Genomic DNA, 23,539 nt, shown 5'->3' with positions numbered 1-23,539 from the left:
CAGAACTAGCAGCAATCAGCTAGCCGCCATGCTAACAGGAAGTTTTCATTCAGTAACTCAGGATTGTTTATTGTAATGGATCCTGTATTTGGCTTTGAATGTTAAGTTTTATACTTGAATTTTTTGGCAATGTTGAGATGTTTTATTTCGACTTTTTGCATTATTTAGCCTCTTCAGAGCCTCCATAAGAGAAGATAAGTACACCCTTTATCTCAATCAAACTGGCAGGTGGGCGGGACTTCCGGTGTTTGATGCGGGACTTCCGGTTTCGGGGGCTGGTGGGGGTGATGATGTCAATATGCATGTATTGCTCCAGACTTGCTGTACTCAGCCCCGGCAATATACATGCATCCCGTTCCTTTTATCAAAGAAATGTTTTAATCATTTAGATTCATCACCTCGACTTTTCGCGATACCGGCTCTGTTATGCTCAGCGACTTGCTGTCCCCTTTAGCTCAGTCTGGCTGTGCGCCGGGATGGGGTGAGCTGGGTTTTAAATGTAAATGAATGTAACACCTCTGAGCGTAGCGGGTGGTGGCGCCTATTGTACTCAGCGACTTGCTGTCCCCTTTAGCCCAGTCTGGTTGTATTGCTCCAGACTAGCTGGACTCAGCACCGGCAATATACCTGCATTCCGAACCTTTTGTCAATCTGATCGTTTGTACTCAGTCGTTGGTAAACCTGTATTGTTCCAATCTAACCGGCTCCTTAGCTCTGATTGGTTGAATTCAACCAACAATATACCGCTATTCGGCGCCTAGCACACCCCCAACCGTGAGGGCGTGTTGAAGCATTACGTGGTGTGATTTAATAGGTCGACGAAAGATGGAGGATGGTTCCCCAAACCTTTCCTATTTATAACGGACACGTGGCTTTTCACAGCCCTCTCCGAGGTTACCAATGGGATCCGTCTGAAGGTACATTTGAGTTTTAATTGTCTTCTTTTATTTTAACTCTAAGAAAAAAATCTAAATAATCTAATTTCCAGTTCATCGATATATTCAGCAGCTGTAAGTAGCTGAACTTCTTTCTTTCCTTCTTTCTTAAAGCAGAGGTGTTTGGATGTTACATTCACGCCTTGTAATTTGTCTGCAGACCCCATCGTGGAGGTATCAGATGATGCCTTCCTAGCACAACCTGGTTCTCAGTTTGTTGTTATATCCGACGTCGGTAAGTAGAATTTTTTTTTCTTTCTTAAAGCAGGGGTGTTTGGATGATACATTCACGCATTGTAATTTGTCTACAGATGCGCCCGCCGTGGAGGGCGCATCTGTTAGGATGGTATCCTAACACATCCTAACACAATTTCTCACCAGTCAGTATATCTGTATTTTATTTTATTTTTTAAGAAGCTCTTAAATCAAATAAGATAACTAATAACTGTCATATACAGATTAACCGGACAGCCTGCCAGTTACCGTGGATGAAAGGGGGGTTCGATCCAGGAACCGCCTGTCACTAAGTAGATCAAGACCTCAGGGGCGTGTTCTCAACGAGTTAACAAACACACATCTCAGCCCAGACGTCTTCTGAGTCGGTTACCAACCGTTTTCCTACCAACGCAGCAGCGTGTTCGTTTGAGCACCGACGTCGGACAGCGGATCGCTCCAGCGACTACCAAGCACCGCAACCAGGCTAGCGGACCGCGTGCAACTGACCCCGCTGATGCTACTGATGCTGCAGTAGCTAACGGGGTTAGCTCACGTCCTACAGCAACTGGTGGATCTTTACCTAACCACACTCATGTTTGGTCAGATCTTCAACCACCACCTGTTGAGCGTGAGCGTTTTAACAACGTAAAAATAAGACGCCCATTTAGAGTTCCACCACCCTGTCAGGGGTCTGTACCAGACCTTGCCTCATTTTATACGGATGTTATGCACGTTCTTATTGATCTAGCAGATGTTTCAGGTTCGCTAGCCAGGCGTAACGACGTTGTCCAGTTAGAACTAGTTGGGGATAATGTTGCGCAGCATGTAAATATTTATGTTACTGGTGATGATGTAATAGAACCAGCCTTTATTCAATTTTTGGATGAACTCGTGCAACCAAATGCCGACTTGCCTTCATTTGGAAACCTTGAATTTGTTCTTCAGATTGTGAGGGATCCTCTCCTGGTGGCTTTAAACGTAAAGCGACAAAAACTTTAGATTGTGAACTGATTAATAAGAAGAGTCGCCACCTGTATATTGTAGACAACAGTGATAACGAGTTTGTTTTGCCATCAGTCTGACGCATGTCTATAATCAGGGTTTTACAGATAGACAGGCTGTAGAGCAGGGGAGAGAATTTCAACGGCTAGTTGGTCTTAGTGAACAAACGCCTGTTACATTCAGTGATGTTGCTAAATTTGAAAACATTTTACAAAGAAATGTTTTAATCTTTCACAAAATATCAAAGAATTCAGTTCTATCTACATTTGAGACCGGGTTCCAAAATCATTCAAATCGCTGCTTCCTCCTTCTGCAGCAGAACCACTATTATGGTATTAAAAACGTGAAGGGTTTCATGGGGGTGAGGCATTTCTGTGATTACTGCTTTAAAGGTTTTGAGAATTCCAGCACACATCTGTGTAAGGGGCATTGTTACATCTGCCGCAAATTCCCGTGTGTTAGTCAGAAGTACAACTGTCATGATCCGTGTTTCTGTGTGTTTATTTGTGAGTTTTTCTGTGTGATCCTGTGAGTACTGTCTCTGCGTCTTCCCCGTCGATTGTCTCCCAGGTGTCTCGTTCCCTTGATTACCCCATGTGTATTTAGTCTCACCTGTTGTCTGTGTTCTTCGTCGGATCCTCGTCGTGTGTACCAGTCTGCTTCCCTGTGTTCCTTGTGCTCCCCGTTGTTCTGTACCTGGACATTTACACTAAATGTATCATCATCTTCAGCCTGGCCTGCCTGCGTCCTACCTCACCACTTCAACCAGCACTAATCATGACAACAACCCTGTACACTGTCGCGATTGTAACAGGACTTTTTGTGACGCTTCATGCTTTGATAAACATAAGGAACCCCATTTCAAACCACGTGCTAGCGTTTTTAAAAGTGAATGTGAGACAACCAAATTTTGCTCGCTCTGTAAAAGAGTGTACTACGTCGCTGTAACAAAGCAGGAAACACCACATGTTTGTGGAACAAAATGTGTTATATGTGGTGAAAAAATACCTCCAGGTACAGATGTAACTCAGTGAACACCTGTGTTATATCCAGCCTGTAACTAAAATTGACGAATTAGATGACAAACTAATATTCTATGACTTTGGATCATTTTTCTGTGAAGGCGGTGTCCATGTTCCCTTTCTAGTCTGTACTAAAACTTTGAAAGGTGACCAGTGGTTTTCATATGGTCTTGATTGCGTCCAGAAATTTCTTCTCCATTTCAGAAGGCCGTTGTACAAATGCTGTACCTTCACAGCGCACAACTTGAAGGGGTACGATGGCTACCTTGCTTTGAATGCCATGATACAATTGGGTATAAAGCCACACATTATGATGCAGGGAGGTAAAATTCTGTTTTACAGACCCTGATTACAGTTTGAAATCCATCGACATTCTTTCATTTCTTACTATGAAGTTGAGCGTGATGCCAAAAGCTTTAGTTTGTGGGTTCACTCTTTGAGGCTGCGGGCCCACCACGATTGGTTCCCTGCCCACATTTAGGTACCTCAAAGGGTATGCACTCTCACTCGAGATCAGGGACCACCTTGAGCAACAGGGACTATCTTTTATGGTTGGTGTATGGTGTATACGGTGTGCTCCAGGGCGTCACCTCTTGGTTTGCATGTGCTGAGTGTGCTGCGTAGAATATGACTAGCACATTCCAGTGGGTGCAGATGCTCCATCTGAGCTGGGCCCAGATGGAGCTTGTGGTGCTGGAGGAGGGGGGAAAAGGAAGTTGGTGGTGGTGGTGGGGAGGGGGTTGGTTTGTGGGAGGGACGGGGGGTTTAGGGTTAGGTCAGAAAAAGGGTATGGTTAGGGTAAGGGTTAAGAATTGGTGAAGGTTTAAGGATATGGGAGGAAGGGGGGAGAAGGAAAGAGAATGGGGTGGAAAAGGGGGGGAGAGATAAAATGGGGAGGGTTGGTTAGGTTTAGGCAAGAAGGAGGGTGTGGTTAGGTTACGAGTGTAGGATTGGTTAAGGTTCAGACTAGGGGATATGGAGGGGGGGAAGAAGAGTGGAATCGGGGTGGGGGGAAGAAGAAGGGGGTGATTTGAGAGAAACTTGGCGTGGTTAGGTTAATAGTTTGGGCTTTGTTGAGAGTTGGCATGGGGGTGGGGGGGTTGGTTCTAATTGGTTTTTAGTAAGGTTTTAAGTGCTACCCTGGTTTATCGTTAGCTTACTTGTGAGGTTTACCTAATTTTTAGTAGCATTAAAAATTATTTTACATGCACTGATTTCTTACAGGAATTAAATTTCTTTTATGGTTTTACTTAACGTGTCCCAAACTGCATGCACATGTCTCTAGCATTTCATCAATTTGGTCTGGTGGTTTGTGTTTTTGGGGTGTGGTAGAGTCTGATCATGCTGAGGATTTCTCCTATTTGTGGTCTCCTCACTCCACCACCCCTCTTGTCGCCCCGTGCAGCATTCTTTGAAGGGCAGTTTCTTGCCCAGTGACCAATATTGCCACAAATCCAGCAGCCATTTAAATGGCATGAATTTTGTGGGGTGTTATTTTGGGGTCGTCGCCTATTGTGACTTCCTCTGCCTCTGCCTCTTCCGCGGCCTTTCGTCCGGCCGTTTAAAAAGGCAGAGGTATCTAAACCTCCAAATTCATCCAGCTGAAAAACATCTGATCCTTTCACAGCCTTCCTGACCTCTTCTAAGGTACAGGGTCTAAAGACATATAAGTTTTGTGTCCCTTCCTCTAGTGAGGGGTACAGTCGTGCTGCTGGGACTGCAGCGGCTGATACTGGGGCAGACGGAGCTGCTGCAGCGGCGGGGGGAGGGGTGGCTGCAGGAGCTTGCACTCCTCTCACCGCTACAGCATGCCGTGTGCTTGGAATGACTTTATTTTCTTCCTTCTCTATAATTAAGTTTTTAGATTCGTTTAACCATAATTTAGCACCTCAGCTCATTGTCCTTTTTAGCTTTTTATACCCATTTTTCTTTCTACACTACTCTCCAAAATTCCCACAATTGTTTGCCATTGATCAATTTCTAGCTTTCCATCAATTTTATATTTCTTTCTCCATTTTTTCATGTGTACAGTGCTACCAGGAAACCTGGACAGCATGCACTTTTCATCCCTGTTGGGGCCCTCAGCGAGTGAGGAATTACAAGAATGTTTATTTCCCATATTTAAAACACTTGCAATTTCAGCTTGAAAATATTATTTATTTGAATTTATTTAAATTTGGTCCAGGTTCGTTGACTCCTAGGGAGTCCTATGAACTGGAGATCTTTTCAGTGGGCCAGCAATTAAAATACCTTGTTGTGATATTCCCCGCTTCAACTCTTTCGAGTGGGAGAATCTTGCATATTGCATCCACAAGAAGTCTGCTGTTTAATCCCACTGAGGTAAAATACAGAGCAATATTTAAACCTCCAATCACTCTCACACTACTCTTTCACGCACACACACATCAAAGCAGCAGTAGCAAACCAGCAATATCAGCAATGACTCTATGATTTAGCGCAACATGATCTGGTTTTGCCTTGTAAGTAGTACTTTCAGAAAACTCAGCACCAGTCATATTTTACCCATCAAAAAATCAAAACCACACAGCAATGACAAGCTTCCTATCCGCCTGAGGACTTACCCTTAAGGGGTCTCCCAAAAACAGGCGGCTCTAAGAGCCTTTCCTTTGTTTAGTTGAAACGACGTCAACAGGGACTTCAACCCAAAAGCATTTAGTTGAATCAAGTGCCAATGTCAACTGGGACTCCAACCCTCAATTTTAGTAGCATTTAGTTGCAACTGGGACTCCAACCCTTTATTTATGTCGACTTTATTTTAGTATCATTCGTTTGAAACATTTTACAATTCACTTACGTTTCTGTAGTTTTCGCACTGTCCGGTTGGATCTCGTCACTCCGCCGTTGGCAGACAAAGTCGGCCCTTGACATGCTGGCCCAGCGAAGAATTTACTTCCTGGGTCTTTCTTTCCAGGTCCAAATGACTTCTGGCCATCCATGGATTCAGCGCGTCTTCCTCTTCCTGACAGCGGTCGATGTGAGAGATCCCGGGTTTCGGCACCAAAATGATAGGTATTTTTCTAGAACCTACATAAGAGAACCACAAACAACATATATGAATTTTATGACCAAGCTTTTGCAAAAGGAGAAAACTCTGTCAACTGCTCCTCCAAGCTGTTCACAGAGCATTCTGAAGATCTTTGGGTACAGCTTGTTCTTTTATTATCAAGCAACAAAGAGGGAGGATAGGCAAGATAGACAGCAGAGGAAAAACAGCAAAGGTCGTAAAACATTTTACCTAAACAACTAGCAACCCAGTTCCACATGTGATATCTGTTCTACGGTCTGAGCCCGGTTCAAATCTCGGTCAAACTGCTTCACATGAAAATGAACAGGCAGTTGTGACCTCCAGGTTAGTTACACTAAAGAAGAGAACACTTTAAACTGACTAACATTAGACTGAATATGAACTAAAGTAACAACAAAATGATAATACCAAAAAATCTCTATCAGGAGCTGCTCTCATATTTATAAGCTCCTCTCACTTCGTTACGCTTCGTGTTTTTTTAACCTTTATTTTCAAATGGAGTCCCACATAGCGAGCAACAGTCTTTACATAAGGGTGCCTTATGTAAAGTGCTTTACATAAGGTACCCTTTGAGGTACCTTATGTAAAGCACTTTGAAATGCCTTGCTGCTTAAATGTGCTATACAAATAAAATTTGATTGATTGATTGATAGTTTGGTGAATATTTTTCCATTAACTGAAAAAAAAAAACAATTCACAATGAATAAAATAAAGAATTATATAAATATGTGAGTGTGTGGCTGCTCTCCTATTTATAAGCTTTTTCTTTGGAGCTCCTACCACTTCTTTACTCTTCGTGTTTTTTAACCATTATTTTCAAATGGAGTCCCACATAGTGAGCAACAGTCTAGTTTGGTGAATATTTTTCCATTAAATTATGAAAAAATTCACAATAAATAAAATAAAGAAAACAAAGTATATTTTTTCATGAAAATCTAAAATACAAAAAGGATGTAATTTTAGTTAAAAATTAATCAAGAGTATGGACTCTGCCTTGACGTCCTTAATGTGTTATAGGTGCTATTTATTTATGAATTCTCTGTATATGCTTATGAACTTTTTAAAATATATATATTTATATTTACATTTTTTAGAACCTCCTCCCACTTCGTTACTCTTCGTGTTTTTTTACCTTTATTTTCAAATGGAGTCCCACATAGCCTAACCCTAACCCTAACCCTAACACTGAACCTTAACCAATCCTTCACTCTTAACCTAACCACACCCTCCTTCTTGCCTAAACCTAACCAACCCTCCCACATTTTATCTGCCCCCTTTCTCCCCCCATTCTCTTTCCTCCCAGATCCTTAAACCTTCGCCAATTCTTAACCCTTACCCTAACCATACCCTTTTTCTGACCTAACCCTAAAACCCCCTCGCCCCCCACAAGCCAACCCCCTCCCCACCACCACCAACTTCCTTTTCCTTTTCCCCCCTCCTCTGGTGACTAAACACTACCAAATTTCTCCCTCCTATGATTATGAACACCAACATAACAGAGCACCACAAGCTCCATCTGGGCCCAGCTCAGATGGAGCATCTGCACCCACTGGAATGTGCTAGTCATATTCTACGCAGCACACTCAGCACATACAAACCAAGAGGTGACGCCCTGGAGCACACCGTATACACCATACACCAACCATAAAAGATAGTCCCTGTTGCTCAAGGTGGTCCCTGATCTCGAGTGAGAGTGCATACCCTTTGAGGTACCTAAATGTAGGGAACCAATCGTGGTGGGCCCGCAGCCTCAAAGAGTGAACCCACAAACCAAAGCTTTTGGCATCGCGCTCAACTTCATAGTAAGAAATGAAAGAATGTCGATGGATTTCAAACTGTAATCAGGGTCTGTAAAACAGAATTTTACCTCCCTGCATCATAATGTGTGGCTTACTCTTCGTGTTTTTTTACCTTTATTTTCAAATGGAGTCCCACATAGTGAGCAACAGTCTAGTTTGGTGAATATTTTCCCATTAACTGATAAAAACACTTCACAATAAATAAAATATTGTTCTCCAAACATTGGCTGCTGGGGGGAGCATGTGGGCGTGTCTGAATGGCTCATTCTAATCCCTTGCCATTTGCATACGGTTGTCTCTAAATTATACATGTATCATCCTATTTGCACTAAGCTTGATATTATTGACCTTTGATAAAGAGCTCAATAACATTGAATTGTAGTTTGACTCCACAGCGCCCCCTAGTATAGTCATTGGTGAGTCGGAGCGCAAGTTTTTCTGCCTGAGACTTTACCCCTGTTTTCATTGTGTGAAAATGCTGAGGGCATTGACCAGATGTCTTCACATTTAAATACCTATATATTCACTTTAGAGCAGCGCTCATCACGGTCACATGGCCAGTTGGTGACATCACCTTAGCCCCGCCCCTAATGCATTGGCCGTCAACCATTTTGCTGATGATGTTGTTCTTTACTGTCTGACTCAGAAAAAAGTGATGCCGAGTTGGTCTGTGAAAGCTGATTGGTGGATGGGCTGTGTGGGCGTGGCAGAGCGGCGTCTTGGCGATCCCTAGCCGTTTTCGTACGGTTGGCTCTAATTCGCACAGGAACGATCCGACTGGCACCAAACTGGATCTGAATGAGGTTTGCCAACCTCTGACACGCTTCTGTTGGAAATTGACTCCACAGCGCCCCCTGGACTGTTTCAACAGCAATATCTCCCTGATTCATCATCCAATCTGCTGAAGATTTTGTGAGCTTCATCAGGAAACACTGCTCAACACTTTGGTGTGGTTGATTGATGAAATCGCTTAGCTCTGAGCCTTACAACAGAAAATCCCTTATTTTAGCGGTCAGCTAGCTACATTCTAGGAAGAGAGCTTCTGGAGGAAAAGTGTTCAGGAACCGATAGTATGACTGTGATTTGACTGTGCCGTTTTGTACGGGGATTTTTTTTTTTGGCAGATTTTCTTTATTTTTATTTTCTTCTGGAGAAGAAGAAAATGAGGAACGCTTCACGAATTTGCGTGTCATCCTTGCGCAGGGGCCATGCTAATCTTCTCTGTATCGTTCCAATTTTAGTATATGTCCTAGAGAACTAGGACACTAGCACACAGTCTCAGAGCAGTCTTTATAGCCCTCTGCTCCACCCACTTCTCCATAACGGTTTTACTTTCACTTTCAGAACAAGACAAAAACGTCCAAACATGAAGGTCTGCTGCTAAATAAACTTTTGCCTCATACCTGGACTTGACTACTTTAAATATATACCCAGAATACCCACGAATGTGTTGTTTATTCTTGAAACTTGGTCGTTTCAATGCACAGATGCATGATGGGTAATCATGGACTCCATTACAAAGTAACCGGCCAGCTGAATTCACAAGAACCGGAGCTTTTGTCAGGCTCAAAGCTCTCCCAGCCATCAACTAAAATTGGAACGACACAGAGCAGATTAGCTTGGGCCCTAAAGGTAAATATGAGCCCATTAACATCCATCAGACTGAATAAGCTCTACAGGAGAAAACCGGTCTGCTCCGGTTCAACTGAGCCATACGATCTCTGGCCTATGACTGCCATCTGCTGGACAAACCGAGCACTGCAAACCCCAGAGAAACCCGGAAGTTTTCTACAGCGTTACTTACCCTGGTTTCTGAGGCAGGATGAACCAAAGTTAAAATGTTGTGGAAATACTACATTTAAACACCTATCAAATAAAAAATCAAATAACAGAAAAAACAAGGTAACAGAATTTTATTTTATTTTTTTAAATCAAAACAACAGAAAAACGGTAAACGATTTTACACCCTCCAGCTCTGTGTATACGGGTGAACAATTAGTAACCAAAAGGTAAAATCACCCCCCCTTCTTCTTTCCCCCCACCCCGATTCCACTCTTCTTCCCCCCCTCCATATCCCCTAGTCTGAACCTTAACCAATCCTTCACTCTTAACCAACCCCCCCACATTTTATCTTCCCCCCTTCTCTTTCCTTCCCCCCCCCCCTCCCACATCCTTAAACCTTCACCAATTCTTAACCCTTACCCTAACCATACCCTTTTTCTGACCTAACCCTAAAACCCCCTCGCCCCCCACAAGCCAACCCCCTCCCCACCACCACCAACTTCCTTTTCCTTTTCCCCCCTCCTCCGGTGACTAAACACTCCCAAATTTCTCCCTCCTATGATTATGAACACCAACATAACAGAGCACCACAAGCTCCATCTGGGCCCAGCTCAGATGGAGCATCTGCACCCACTGGAATATGCTAGTCATATTCTACGCAGCACACTCAGCACATACAAACCAAGAGGTGACGCCCTGGAGCACACCGTATACACCGTATACACCAACCATAAAAGATAGTCCCTGTTGCTCAAGGTGGTCCCTGATCTCGAGTGAGAGTGCATACCCTTTGACGTACCTAAATGTGGGCAGGGAACCAATCGTGGTGGGCCCGCAGCCTCAAAGAGTGAACCCACAAACTAAAGCTTTTGGCATCGCGCTCAACTTCATAGTAAGAAATGAAAGGATGTCGATGGATTTCAAACTGTAATCAGGGTCTGTAAAACAGAATTTTACCTCCCTGCATCATAATGTGTGGTTTACTCTTCGTGTTTTACCTTTATTTTCAAATGGAGTCCCACATAGTGAGCAACAGTCTAGTTTGGTGAATATTTTCCCATTAACTGATAAAAACACTTCACAATAAATAAAATATTGTTCTCCTAACATTGGCTGCTGGGGGGAGCATGTGGACGTGTCTGAATGGCTCATTCTAATCCCTTGCCATTTGCATACGGTTGTCTCTAAATTATACATGTATCATCCTATTTGCACTAAGCTTGATATTATTGACCTTTGATAAAGAGCTCAATAACATTGAATTGTAGTTTGACTCCACAGCGCCCCCTAGTATAGTCATTGGTGAGTCGGAGCGCAAGTTTTTCTGCCTGAGACTTTACCCCTGTTTTCATTGTGTGAAAATGCTGAGGGCATTGACCAGATGTCTTCACATTTAAATACCTATATATTCACTTTAGAGCAGCGCTCATCACGGTCACATGGCCAGTTGGTGACATCACCTTAGCCCCGCCCCTAATGCATTGGCCGTCAACCATTTTGCTGATGATGTTGTTCTTTACTGTCTGACTCAGAAAAAAGTGATGCCGAGTTGGTCTGTGAAAGCTGATTGGTGGATGGGCTGTGTGGGCGTGGCAGAGCGGCGTCTTGGCGATCCCTAGCCGTTTTCGTACGGTTGGCTCTAATTCGCACAGGAACGATCCGACTGGCACCAAACTGGATCTGAATGAGGTTTGCCAACCTCTGACACGCTTCTGTTGGAAATTGACTCCACAGCGCCCCCTGGACTGTTTCAACAGCAATATCTCCCTGATTCATCATCCAATCTGCTGAAGATTTTGTGAGCTTCATCAGGAAACACTGCTCAACACTTTGGTGTGGTTGATTGATGAAATCGCTTAGCTCTGAGCCTTACAACAGAAAATCCCTTATTTTAGCGGTCAGCTAGCTACATTCTAGGAAGAGAGCTTCTGGAGGAAAAGTGTTCAGGAACCGATAGTATGACCGTGATTTGACTGTGCCGTTTTGTACGGGATTTTTTTTTTTGGCAGATTTTTTTATGTTTATTTTCTTCTGGAGAAGAAGAAAATGAGGAACGCTTCACGAATTTGCGTGTCATCCTTGCGCAGGGGCCATGCTAATCTTCTCTGTATCGTTCCAATTTTAGTATATGTCCTAGAGAACTAGGACACTAGCACACAGTCTCAGAGCAGTCTTTATAGCCCTCTGCTCCACCCACTTCTCCATAACGGTTTTACTTTCACTTTCAGAACAAGACAAAAACGTCCAAACATGAAGGTCTGCTGCTAAATAAACTTTTGCCTCATACCTGGACTTGACTACTTTAAATATATACCCAGAATACCCACAAATGTGTTGTTTATTCTTGAAACTTGGTCGTTTCAATGCACAGATGCATGATGGGTAATCATGGACTCCATTACAAAGTAACCGGCCAGCTGAATTCACAAGAACCGGAGCTTTTGTCAGGCTCAAAGCTCTCCCAGCCATCAACTAAAATTGGAACGACACAGAGCAGATTAGCTTGGGCCCTAAAGGTAAATATGAGCCCATTAACATCCATCAGACTGAATAAGCTCTACAGGAGAAAACCGGTCTGCTCCGGTTCAACTGAGCCATACGATCTCTGGCCTATGACTGCCATCTGCTGGACAAACCGAGCACTGCAAACCCCAGAGAAACCCGGAAGTTTTCTACAGCGTTACTTACCCTGGTTTCTGAGGCAGGATGAACCAAAGTTAAAATGTTGTGGAAATACTACATTTAAACACCTATCAAATAAAAAATCAAATAACAGAAAAAACAAGGTAACAGAATTTTATTTTATTTTTTTAAATCAAAACAACAGAAAAACGGTAAACGATTTTACACCCTCCAGCTCTGTGTATACGGGTGAACAATTAGTAACTAAAAGGTAAAATCACCCCCCCTTCTTCTTTCCCCCACACCCGATTCCACTCTTCTTCCCCCCTCCATATCCCCTAGTCTGAACCTTAACCAATCCTTCACTCTTAACCAACCCCCCCACATTTTATCTTCCCCCTTCTCTTTCCTTCCCCCCCCCTTCCTCCCCCATCCTTAAACCTTCACCAATTCTTAACCCTTACCCTAACCATACCCTTTTTCTGACCTAACCCTAAAACCCCCTCGCCCCCCACAAGCCAACCCCCTCCCCACCACCACCAACTTCCTTTTCCTTTTCCCCCCTCCTCCGGTGACTAAACACTCCCAAATTTCTCCCTCCTATGATTATGAACACCAACATAACAGAGCACCACAAGCTCCATCTGGGCCCAGCTCAGATGGAGCATCTGCACCCACTGGAATATGCTAGTCATATTCTACGCAGCACACTCAGCACATACAAACCAAGAGGTGACGCCCTGGAGCACACCGTATACACCATATACACCAACCATAAAAGATAGTCCCTGTTGCTCAAGGTGGTCCCTGATCTTGAGTGAGAGTGCATACCCTTTGACGTACCTAAATGTGGGCAGGGAACCAATCGTGGTGGGCCCGCAGCCTCAAAGAGTGAACCCACAAACTAAAGCTTTTGGCATCGCGCTCAACTTCATAGTAAGAAATGAAAGAATGTCGATGGATTTCAAACTGTAATCAGGGTCTGTAAAACAGAATTTTACCTCCCTGCATCATAATGTGTGGTTTACTCTTCGTGTTTTACCTTTATTTTCAAATGGAGTCCCACATAGTGAGCAACAGTCTAGTTTGGTGAATATTTTTCCATTAACTGATAAAAACACTTCACAATAAATAAAATATTGTTCTCCTAACATTGGCTGCTGGGGGGAGCATGTGGACGTGTCTGAATGGCTCATTCTAATCCCTTGCCATTTGCATACGGTTGTCTCTAAATTATACATGTATCATCCTATTTGCACTAAGCTTGATATTATTGACCTTTGATAAAGAGCTCAATAACATTGAATTGTAGTTTGACTCCACAGCGCCCCCTAGTATAGTCATTGGTGAGTCGGAGCGCAAGTTTTTCTGCCTGAGACTTTACCCCTGTTTTCATTGTGTGAAAATGCTGAGGGCATTGACCAGATGTCTTCACATTTAAATACCTATATATTCACTTTAGAGCAGCGCTCATCACGGTCACATGGCCAGTTGGTGACATCACCTTAGCCCCGCCCCTAATGCATTGGCCATCAACTCTTTTGCTGATGATGTTGTTCTTTACTCTCTGACTCAGAAATTTCAAACTACATGTGGTGACAGAAAAAAGTGATGCCGAGTTGGTCTGTGAAAGCTGATTGGTGGATGGGCTGTGTGGGCGTGGCAGAGCGGCGTCTTGGCGATCCTTAGCCGTTTTCGTACGGTTGGCTCTAATTCGCACAGGAACGATCCGACTGGCACCAAACTGGATCTGAATGAGGTTTGCCAACCTCTGACACGCTTCTGTTGGAAATTGACTCCACAGCGCCCCCTGGACTGTTTCAACAGCAATATCTCCCTGATTCATCATCCAATCTGCTGAAGATTTTGTGAGCTTCATCAGGAAACACTGCTCAACACTTTGGTGTGGTTGATTGATGAAATCGCTTAGCTCTGAACCTAACAACAGAAAATCCCTTATTTTAGCGGTCAGCTAGCTACATTCTAGGAAGAGCTTCTGGAGGAAAAGTGTTCAGGAACCGATAGTATGACTGTGATTTGACTGTGCCGTTTTGTATCGGGATTTTTTTTTTTTTTGGCAGATTTTCTTTATTTTCTTCTGGAGAAGAAGAAAATGAGGAACGCTTCACGAATTTGCGTGTCATCCTTGCGCAGGGGCCATGCTAATCTTCTCTGTATCGTTCCAATTTTAGTATATGTCCTAGAGAACTAGGACACTAGCACACAGTCTCAGAGCAGTCTTTATAGCCCTCTGCTCCACCCACTTCTCCATAACGGTTTTACTTTCACTTTCAGAACAAGACAAAAACGTCCAAACATGAAGATCTGCTGCTAAATAAACTTTTGCCTCATACCTGGACTTGACTACTTTAAATATATACCCAGAATACCCTCAAATGTGTTGTTTATTTTTGAAACTTGGTCGTTTCAATGCACAGATGCATGATGGGTAATCATGGACTCCATTACAAAGTACCGGCCAGCTGAATTCACAAGAACCGGAGCTTTTGTCAGGCTCAAAGCTCTCCCAGCCATCAACTAAACTAAACCTGAACAGACAGAACCCCAAATAACATAACTATAAATCAGGGTAGCACTTAAAACCTTACTAAAAACCAATTAGAACCAACCCCCCACCCCCATGCCAACTCTCAACAAAGCCCAAACTATTAACCTAACCACGCCAAGTTTCTCTCAAATCACCCCCTCTTCTTCTTTCCCCCCCACCCCGATTCCACTCTTCTTCCCCCCATCCATATCCCTTAGTCTGAACCTTAACCAATCCTTCACTCTTAACCTAACCATTCCCTCCTTCTTGCCTAAACCTAACCAACCCCCCCATTTTGTCTCTCCCCCTTTTTTCCCCCCATTCTCTTTCCTCCCCCCCTCCATATCCCCTAGTCTGAACCTTCACCAATCCTTCACTCTTACCCTAACCACACCCTCCTTCTTGCCTAAACCTAACCAACCCTCCCCATTTTATCTCCCCCCCTTTTTCCCCCATTCTCTTTCCTCCCACATCCTTAAACCTTCGCCAATTCTTAACCCTTACCCTAACCATACCCTTTTTCTGACCTAACCCTAAAACCAACGCCCTCCCCACCACCACCAACTTCCTTTTCCCCCCTCCTCCGGTGACTAAACACTCCCAAATTTCTCCCTCCTATGAATATGAACACCAACATAACAGAGCACCACAAGCTCCATCTGGGCCCAGCTCAGATGGAGCATCTGCACCCACTGGAATGTGCTAGTCATATTCTACGCAGCACACTCAGCACATACAAACCAAGAGGTGACGCCCTGGAGCACACCGTATACACCATACACCAACCATAAAAGATAGTCCCTGTTGCTCAAGGTGGTCCCTGATCTCGAGTGAGAGTGCATACCCTTTGAGGTACCTAAATGTGGGCAGGGAACCAATCGTGGTGGGCCCGCAGCCTCAACGAGTGAACCCACAAACTAACGCTAGCCAGATCCTTGGTCACCCACCTGTTGAAGCCTCGGGTGATCGCAAGATGTAAAGAAAGGCTATCTACACCCCACCTACAAACAACAAAACAAAACCCCATCACACCATAACACCAACAGAAAAATCACTCTCTACCCTTTTACCCTCTCCAAACTCTGCTTATAATTCAAACAACCCCCCCTCGTCCACCTCTCTCCCCACCTTTCCAAACCTTTTTTACTCACAACTGATCTTTTAACATCTATCTTCCATTACCTATGACCTACTACTCACACCATCCCACCCCTTATCCCCCTCCTCTCCCGCCTCCCCTTCCAACAACCCTCCTAATTAACAAACCTATTCAAATCAAGAACAATACGAACCAATAACAAAAGAGAGGAGTTAGGCCAACCCAACAAAATAGAAGTCTCCACCCAGAAAACTGAAAAACCAGTCCACCAACCAATAAGACCACGGTACAGTATATAAGGAGCAGCGCCAAGCCCTCAGAATCACTTCATTTGAACACTGGAGCCAAGCAGGAGACCACGCAGAGAAACAGAGACCAGACCAAAGCCGCAGCCGCAAACGCCGCCGCCACCTGGAGGGATTCCACAACGCAACCCCAGCCACACTAAACAGACAACACACCACCAAGAGCAAAGAACCAACAGTTCTTTTCAGAACTACCATTAAATAAAGAACCTAAACAGTTGATTACTTGTTTACCCTCTCCTTCCCTCCCAACCTCCTCTCATCTCTCCCCTCCCCTCCCCTTCCTTCCCTCTCACCTTTCTCTCCCTCCACCAGAAAACCAACCGGAAGAAGAGAACAGAACAACAGAATCAACAGAGAATCTCTTCTGCCTTTTGGGCTGGCTATGTCCTCCTAACGGTGATAACGGGTAGCTAGTTTTTGAAACCAAAAGCCTGGTAAGTATCTGCCCCCTCATGTCCCGACTATAGGGCAGCACTGTGAGAAGGGTGACTCTGGGACTCAGGAGTTGTTTGAGGTACCTAAATGTGGGCAGGGAACCAATCGTGGTGGGCCCGCAGCCTCAAAGAGTGAACCCACAAACTAAAGCTTTTGGCATCACGCTCAACTTCATAGTAAGAAATGAAAGGCTGTCGATGAATATCAAACTGTAATCAGGGTGTGTAAAACAGAATTTTACCTCCCTGCATGATAATGTGTGGCTTTATACCCAATTGTATCATGGCATTCAAAACAAGGTAGCCATCGTACCCCTTCAAGTTGTGCGCTATAAAGGTACAGCATTTGTACAACGGCCTTCTGAAATGGAGAAGAAATTTCTGGATGCAAACAAGACCATATGAAAACCACTGGTCACCTTTCAAAGTTTTAGTACAGACTAGAAAGGGAACATTTTCAAAATCAGCAGCCAACACCCCGCCCCTCCTTACAGCATGGTTCAAAATCACTTGTAAGCGTTCAAGATAAACTGATGGCTTTTCACCTGCGTCTTGAAACAGCTCCATAAACTTTGCATACAGTTCATCTCCATCTTGGACTGTTCCATAAGCAGAATCAAGAATTTTAAGATAACTTACAGGAGGTGCATCTGGTTGAAGGTGTTTAACCGTGTCAGCAGCTGGTGAGAATAGGCTGTCAAAAATCTTTCTGGAACGCTGCAAGTCTGATACAGCAGGGTCTCTTTTACTAAAGGTCCACAACAGATCGCCAAGTTTGGCGATCTGTTGTGGACAGATCGCCATCACACGAAATGAGTAGATCATTTTGTGTGATGGTCTTGGGGATCGACCAGAAAACGATCTTAATTTTAATAAGGACATATGTATTGCATTGTCTTCGCTTTTCATGATATGTTCAACCACATACCTTTGCACTCCAGGTGGGTTGAGGGCTGAGAAGGACATGGCTGGCAAAGTTCCAGAGGGTTGTGATGTGTTCCCAGTTACGAGATCAGGATGGACTTGTGGCAGCTCCCCGTCGTCTGCAGTGGCTTCTTCTGATTTAAGAAAAGTAGCATCCTTCGTTGCCATCTGCGGTGTTATACTGGGAGTAGCCATGACTGGCTCCTCTTCATCTGGCAAAGACTTCAAGGAAGCTGGACCGAGTCCAGTGATAGACCAGCCCAGTAGAGACAATCCACTCTTAAGAACATCGGTGTAATTCTGACCTGTGAGCTTGGCCAAATTTTTCATTTCACTCAAGTACGCTTGAGTTTTTTCTTTGGTTTCTAACTCAGAGCAAACCACTGAAAGTTCTTAAATTCATAAGTAATGTTTCCAGTTTGACAACTATATGATTAGGGAAAGATTTTACGCAACCTCTCTAATGCACTCCCTGACACAAACTCAAAAATTATACAGTCATAAAAATCCGAGTCAGAACCAGTTACAAATTCAAAACTTTTCCATTGGTCCATAACCAGTCAAAAAGTCAGCAACTTCATTATCAGCTTCTGTGTTTGTTGCATATTTAATCAACACTGCGTTAGGTATTTTAACCCCAAATTTCATCAAAACGTCCACACTGGCAAAAAAAAAAAAAAAAAACTGCAATTCTTCAACTGTCTACTTCTCCCTCCTGGCTAGCTCGCCAGAAATGAATGTAGTATATTTCAAGAATATAATATACTGCAAATTTAAGTAAATGGATCAATTGGGCTGGTTTCTCAGAAGACTAGCATTCGGCTCATGAAAGAGACACAGAGTCTGAGGATTTGCAGTGTGCCAGTGAGTTATATTCACGGTGAAAGACAACAATACATACAAATTCAACAAGAAAAACAGACATCTAAAAGGCCATACAAAAAAACAAATGCGCAATACTAGGAAAGAAAAACAAAAATAAATAACCAAAGTAAATTAATCCCACCGTTGACTAAACCACCCACACCCTTCAGTCCTTTGACCCCAAGCTGGGGTAAACAAATCCCAATACAAGCTGGCTTTGGGTAAGGTGCTTGATGTGGTATAGGTCCAAGAAATCAGGAGTCAGGATGAGACAGAAAGTGTTCTCAGGCTACAAGGAGCCTCCTACCATCCTGGCAGGAGAGCGGAAATCTTCACACATACAAGTGTAATCTGTTCTTATGGCTCTAGGCCTGGACATTTAGCTCGCCATCTTCTGGCCTGTATAAATAAACAGGACCAATAAACATTGAAATCCAATTCAATCGTTCTAATGTGTACACAAATCTATATTCAATAAATATCAAGTTCATTATCAATCCAATCAATATACAATTTAGGAAGATTAAAACTTCATTATTCAACCCAATGTGGATTAATTCAGTCCCACACAGCCAAGCATATTTCTAATCGCTACGTCAAAACAACGCTCACCAGATCCGCCGTTTGTTCTACATATAACCGACATCTCTCTTGGCTGGTCTGGTGGTAGTCGGCTCCTATAGTGTCATTATAGTTAGACGATTTTTGTATAAAATAAAATAAGGTGAAGAATATAAAGAAGACGCTCGACAAACCTGTAGCTCTGCTCCCCTCAACCCATCTAGTGTTCAAACTTCCTGCTCCAATTAATATAGCCAGCCGATAGGCTGCAATACTACATGTGACCTTGGAAACCGAGCTGTGATTGGTTGCTTAATAGTCTCATGAGAGCGACCCCATTATCAGGATTATCACGTGATTTAATAAAGAGGTTGAGAAACCGGAGAAAATTAGTAGGTGACAGCTAGAAATTTACACCCGGGTTACAAAGACATATGTTTGTTTGGAGAACTCCATTTCAAAGTAAGAGTCTAAAACCCACCATGTTAGCCACCACATATGCCCCTTTTCAACCGGCCCGCCCGGTTCGGCTCTGCTCGCTGTCCTTGTGTTCCCACCGGCCTTTTCAACGGGGCTGGCGCTGCTTTTTTGGGTCCTGCTTCAGAGCAGGGTCAGCAGGGCCGGGTTTGGTAGGTGACGCAAGCTGTTCACTGATTGGCCGAGGGCGTGGTCAGAAGAGCGAGGCGAAGAGAGAAGAAAAATGAAGGCGCAACGTTTGAAACTCGCTGCAACATTCAATATTCAGCGGCAGCTCGATGGAGCCGTGAAGAATGAGTCGCTTTTGTCACGTAGTGGAGAGAATGGAAAGCCTCGTTAGCTTCATTAGCCTCGTTAGCTTCATTAGCCTCGTTAGCGGCTTCGGAGCCCCTCGGTGAACACCGACTCAGACGCAGCTAACGCCGCTGCTGCTCCCAGCCAGGTGAGCAGTTTGTAGATATATCTGTCTGGTTGTTACAACATTTAAGGTTGCATACATGCAGCCATGGAAGACATTTAAAACACAAAGCCTGCTGTATTTTTATTACTCAAACACAACATGCGCATTTTCTGAAGACACTCAGACACTTAGTTGCACATTAGTTATAAATAACTCAATATTGTACAGCATGTTACCGTCATTTGTTTATCTTTGTGTGAATCTACGGATTGTTTCTCATTTTGCTGTTGCATCTGAGTTTCCCCCATTGTGAGATAATAAAACATGTTATATGACCTCCTATTGTAAAATGGCTAGATATCAGTTCTCTAATCAAATTGTTATGAATTATTAATTGTAGAATGAACAATAAACCTGAAGAAAACGATAGTGGTATTTTATCCATGGCTGTATGCCTGCATAGGTCTAAAACTTACAAGTAATTACATTTTGTCTTTAATTTACACAACTATTCCAGTTAATTCTGGCTGGATGGTAAAAAAAAAGGGTTGTATTATATATATATATTAGCTGGCCAATGGAAGAGATGAAGGCCACGGATGTTAAGACTAGGAAGCTACTAACCATGCATGGAGGGTTCCACCCCAAATCCAGCACCCTGAGACTGAACACGAGCCGTAAGGAAGGAGGCAGAGGACTAGTGAGTGTGAGAGTCACTGTCCAGGATGAAACATCCAAGATCCATAAATACATCAAGGACAAAGCCTCAACGGACGATGTGCTCAGCGAATGTCTCAGGCAATGGGGAACAGAAGACAAGGTGCTGGAAGTACCATCATGGGAGGACAAGCCCCTACATGGGATGTACCACCGACAAATAACTGAAGTGGCTGATGTCAGGAAAACCTACCAATGGCTGGAGAAAGCTGGACTCATGGACAGCACAGAGGCTCTCATCCTGGCCGCCCAGGAACAGGCCCTAAACACCAGAGAGGCTCAGATCTACCACACCAGACAAGACCCAAGGTGTAGGTTGTGCAAGGAGGCCCCTGAGACAGTCCAGCACATAACAGCAGGGTGCAAGATGCTGGCAGGGAAAGCATACATGGAACGACATAACCAAGTGGCGGGCATAGTGTACAGGAACATCTGTGCAGAATATGGACTGGAAGCCCCGAGATCAAAGTGGGGAACACCCCCAAAAGTGGTGGAGAATGACCGAGCTAAGATCTTGTGGGACTTCCAGATCCAGACAGACAAGATGGTAATGGCGAACCAACCGGACATTGTGGTGGTGGATAAAGAACAGGGGAAAGCTGTTGTGGTGGATGTAGCAATACCAAGTGACTACAACATCAGGAAGAAGGAGAAATTGGAGAAATACCAGGGCCTCAGGGAGGAACTGGAAAAGACCTGGAAGGTGAAGACCACAGTGGTGCCTGTGGTCATCGGGGCCCTCGGGGCAGACAGTCACCCCCATACTGGAGCAGTGGCTCAAACAGATCCCAGGAACAACATCAGACAAGTCAGTCCAGAAATGTGCAGTTCTAGGCACAGCCAAGATACTGCGCAGAACCCTCAAGCTCCCAGGCCTCTGGTAGAGGACCCGAGCTCAGAGGATGAAACAGACCACCCGCGGAGGGTGAGAAGGGAATTTTTTTTATATATAGAGAGAGAGATAGACATCTATATATAGATATACATACATACCTATATATAGATTTATATATATTTATAGAGAGAAGCACATATATATATATATATATATATATATATATATATATATATATATATATATATATATATATATATATATATATATATATATATATATATATATATATATATATATATATATATATATATATATATATATATATATATATATATATATATATATATATATATATATATATATATATATATATATATATATATATATATATATATATATATATATATATATATATATATATATAGAGAGAGAGAGAGAGAGAGATAGACATCTATATATAGATATACATATCTATATATAGATTTATATATATTTATAGAGAGAAGCAGATATATATACACATTTACATATATATTTGTATATAAATACATATCTATATATATGTATTTGTATACATAAATATATGTTTTTTTGTTGTTCTGGGTTGTTTATTCAATGCCACATGACTGTTTTTATTTTTAATGATGTAAAACACTTTGAAATGTCTTGCTGCTGAAATGTGCTATACAAATAAAATTTGATTGATTGATTGATTGATTGATTGATTGATTGATTGATTGATTGATTGATTCCCCAGAAAGACAGTTTTCTAAATCTTTCCCAGTTTGTATCGGTTCAGACTCTAAAATTCTCTCTTTGTTCCACGTTGTTTACATTTTCTTTCTCTAAATCTCCCTCTAATTAATTAATGTGGTTTTCTGATTTGAATTAGAATGAAACATCTCACAATGGATGAAGATGACTACTGATGTGGTTGAACGTGGGGGAAGCCGGAGTCCCCGGAGGGAACCCACACCTGCACGGCGAGACGTGTCCCACCGTGCAGTCCTGTCTTTTCAATATTAAAATGTCCAATTAAAAATCACAGTAGCTTTTTGTCACATTACCGCCAATCACCACAACACACGTGGCCCCGCCCCCTTTTAAATCTACTTTAGACATCAGTTGATGTCTAAGCTGGATGGACTTTGCATCTGTTTCTGAACAGGCGTAGAGGAGGTGGAGTCAGAGCCTTTTTGATTCGCTTCCACAGCGATTTCTTTTTCTTGGGGTTCTCTTCTCCTTCAGAAATATTCTTCTCCTCAGCTGATTCACCAGCTGCTTGCGGCTCTAATTCCTGAGGTGGTGTTTGGACTTTATCTTTGTTCAATGTTACATTTGTTTGTGGAAGCGATGTTGTCTGTTTTTCCATTGGACCACACTCCTCCTCTGTGGAAACTGCCTCAACTTTACATGCTACGTCTTCTGACACTGTCCCAACTGTTGTCTCAGCTGGTTCAGGAGCAATCTGGGGGATGTCAGGTCGTTCTTCTGGATCAGGATTTGTTGGATCACTGATTGGGACCAAGTGTTGATCTGAATCAATCGGGTTTACAGAAGTTTCCGGTTCAGTATTTTCTTCAGCGACCTGCTGTTCTTTAGAGATTTCTGTTTCTATTGTAAGAATCTCAGTTTCAACCAAGGCTGTTTGATCCTCAGTTGTTTGTACAGTAGAAACTTCTTTCTCTATGTTCGCTCCAGAAATGTTTTCCATATATATATATATATATAGATGCCTCTCTCGTTGCTCAGATGCCTTTCTCGTTGCTGCCTTTCTCTCGATCGTACGATTAGATTCCTCTGAACAGCTTTTCTCGTCCTGATGGTCTCCATTCTGTTGTGCCATGGAGACCGTTTCTTCATCTATCACCTGCAGAATTTCACCGATGGCAGTTTCATTTGTGAGAATCTCGTTTTCGATGATCTCTCTTTGGTCTCCAACTAT

The 23,539-nt window shown here is 43.2% G+C and overlaps 3 non-coding genes across 3 annotated transcripts; all 3 read right to left on the bottom strand.

Moving 5' to 3' along the window:
* Positions 1–9,178: 9,178 nt before the first annotated feature.
* LOC145548182 (U6 spliceosomal RNA) lies at positions 9,179–9,284 on the bottom strand. Its single transcript, XR_014084471.1, has one exon. It is a non-coding gene; the product is annotated as a U6 spliceosomal RNA (small nuclear RNA).
* A 2,560-nt stretch (positions 9,285–11,844) lies between these two features.
* On the bottom strand, positions 11,845–11,950 carry LOC145548181 (U6 spliceosomal RNA). The gene has a single exon (XR_014084470.1). It is a non-coding gene; the product is annotated as a U6 spliceosomal RNA (small nuclear RNA).
* Positions 11,951–14,533: 2,583 nt separating this feature from the next.
* Positions 14,534–14,639, bottom strand: LOC145548180 (U6 spliceosomal RNA). Its single transcript, XR_014084469.1, has one exon. It is a non-coding gene; the product is annotated as a U6 spliceosomal RNA (small nuclear RNA).
* Between the last annotated feature and the right edge of the window lie 8,900 nt (positions 14,640–23,539).

The sequence above is a fragment of the Poecilia reticulata genome, chromosome 17 (assembly GCF_904066995.2).
Source record: "Poecilia reticulata chromosome 17, P_reticulata-male-v2, whole genome shotgun sequence".
In the NCBI taxonomy this organism is placed as follows: domain Eukaryota; kingdom Metazoa; phylum Chordata; class Actinopteri; order Cyprinodontiformes; family Poeciliidae; genus Poecilia; species Poecilia reticulata.
The sequence above is the reverse complement of the archived record's forward strand: the minus strand, read 5'-3'. Positions and strand labels throughout refer to the sequence as shown.